This window comes from Montipora capricornis, chromosome 8 (assembly GCF_036669925.1).
Source record: "Montipora capricornis isolate CH-2021 chromosome 8, ASM3666992v2, whole genome shotgun sequence".
Taxonomy (NCBI): Eukaryota; Metazoa; Cnidaria; class Anthozoa; order Scleractinia; family Acroporidae; genus Montipora; species Montipora capricornis.
Genome location: NC_090890.1, coordinates 24,831,261 through 24,833,760, shown reverse-complemented (window position 1 = coordinate 24,833,760; position 2,500 = coordinate 24,831,261). Strand labels below are relative to the sequence as shown.

General features: G+C 37.0%; 1 protein-coding gene across 1 annotated transcript in view; it reads right to left on the bottom strand.

Annotated features, from left to right (window-relative positions):
- LOC138060721 (uncharacterized) overlaps positions 1–2,014 on the bottom strand; it is a 27,866-nt gene extending 25,852 nt beyond the window's left edge. Inside the window, exon 1 of the mRNA XM_068906579.1 lies at positions 1,867–2,014. The gene's annotated coding sequence lies outside the window, so the exon portion shown is untranslated. The remainder of the gene's footprint in view (positions 1–1,866) is intronic.
- Positions 2,015–2,500: the final 486 nt, after the last annotated feature.

The window sequence follows — 2,500 nt, the reverse complement described above, 5'->3', positions numbered from 1 at the left end:
AACTTCAAGTTTACCAGTCACAATTTTTTCTACATTCAAGGTTTTCTCAAGTTATTACAACACAAATTCTCATGGAAACACTGTTATTTCAGACACGTTTGCGTACCAGTCAAGATGGCTTCCAAAACCGTGAAAAGGCCTGAACTTAGTCTAAACACGGGAAAGTAATTATTATACAGGCAGGAAAAGGCGACATAGAACATTTATTTTTATTCCTTCTTTCCAAGAACCATAATACTGTTAAACAGATTACCTGCAGAGATAGACTAAGAACTAGTACTGACTGTGGAGTCAACTTCTCTCAGTTCAAAGTTACATAGCTACTTCGACGGTTTTTGGCGCCATCTTGGCTGGGGGGCAAACATGGCTAAATTTACAGTAAATGGAAACATGGGATTTTGCCCGACATTGAACCACTGTAGCGCCGCTACAAAGAGACAGATTTCCAACTTTTGCCGCTACTTTAAATAATTTTATTGATATCATTCATTCAACTGAAAATAAGGCCATTAAGGAAGGCATGACGTCCGTAAATTCGAATAATAAATCTTTGTATGGAATCTTGAAAATTTATTTATGGTTGTTGTAGCCTAATCCTGGGCTTCTGATAGGATGCCCGATGGGGAAATAAATTAATGATTATGCAGAAACTGTTGGCCATATTATGCGTAAACATGCGTTGATTATGCGGAAATTTAAACAATTTATAAAACTAATAAGTTAGAGGTTTGCAATGTATTCACATGCCTATGGTAAATCAGGACTCGAAATTTGTGACCAATACAGTCACATTTGTGACTGAATTTTTTCCCTTTGTGATTAAAATATACAGTATTAGGAGTTGCCAATTTGCATCAAAATAAAAGGCTTAGCAGTTGGCATTTTGCCACAACTTTTTCTGAAATAAAGAAAGCAATAAAAAAAATTATCTTGTTTCTTGTCATGAATTTTGTTTCAATTTGGAGATATGGAGCAAAATTGTAATATGGTCGGACCGCTATCCATTTCCTCGATCATTGATCATTTTCAGCGGTTTTATACACATATGTATTGCGGGCTCCTATTTTCCCTACAAACACAAATGATACAAGTTAATTTGCACTATAACTTGGACCTAAATTTTCATATATCTTGTCGCAAAATTCGGACAGGATATTTTTTTTAAATTTTGACCCCACTGAGGGTATTTGTAATTTATAACACACGTTCTAGTCTCCAGGCTCATTGTGGCAAAATGCGTGGAAACTACTTGCGACCTTTCATCTTGCGAACGAAGTAGGGTGTTTTCTTCAGACTATCTTCAATGTTCAGGAAAATAAGCTGCTTTATCACTAATATCAGGCATTTCTTCTGTTAATGCGGGAAATATCGTAATTATGCGGAGCATGCAGATTTTAGGGAATTATGTGGAGCCGCATTCCGGCAGCTGCCATGCTAATCTGTTCTTTATATTTCGAGAAATTAATCTCTGTATAAATGTCTTTTAAAAGACACTATCACTGTGGAAAACCGTCTATTTTTCGCGGTGCTACAGCGGTTCAAAGTAGGCCAAAATCCCATTGATTTACTGTAAATTTATCCGTGTTTGCCCCCGAACCAAGATGGCGCCAAAAACCGTGGAAGGGTCCAGTGAAGTATCATTACGCTTTTTATGTTTCAATACTCACCAGTTTTCATATATGCACTTTACTTAACTTGGATACACTTCTTATTTAAAATTTAGTACTTTATTTATCCAGTTGGTGCGATATCTGTGAAGATTTTACGGACGACTTCATGAAATTGACGATTTACACTTGCATATGTAGTTGTTGTTTGAAGGCAATAACTTGAAAAAGGCACTATTCTCATATAGTTAACACTTACCTTTTTACTTGAGTTGTTTTAGGCATTTCCTCGCTTCCGATCAGCATTTAAAGAGCAAATCAAACGAGAAAATCATCAGCACAAAATTGATTGTGATCGTCGATCATTTATATGAATAAAACCGCCGAAAGATCCCGCCGAAATCTGTAAGAGCCTGCACAAATGACTGCTGACCAAAACGAAAACGGTTTGCTATTGCCTGATTTCATACGGTGGAAGCTGGGCACTAATTATCGGTTTTGCCGGACGGAAGTGCACTTCAGTTTGTAGATGGCGACTTGTACGAAAACTTGGCATTGGAATTGTGGCAGTTCTTTGTGTACGAATAACTACAGAACTAAAGGAATAACGTACTGCACTTTGCCCAGTGATCCTGAGCTTCGAAAAGGATATAGGAAGGTTCTTATAAACGAAAATATTAACTGGCGAAAACATGTTATATGCAGCGGTCATTGGAGCTCGGGAAAACGAGAGAACAAGAATCATTTGCCAGACACAATTTTCACGAAAGAATATGCTCCTAACCTGGAAAAAAGTACCCCATAAAACCATCCAGGGAACTTAAAAGGAAAACGGACTGTACAAAAATGGTTCTTTCATTAATTTTTGTACTTACATATATGATTCACATTCC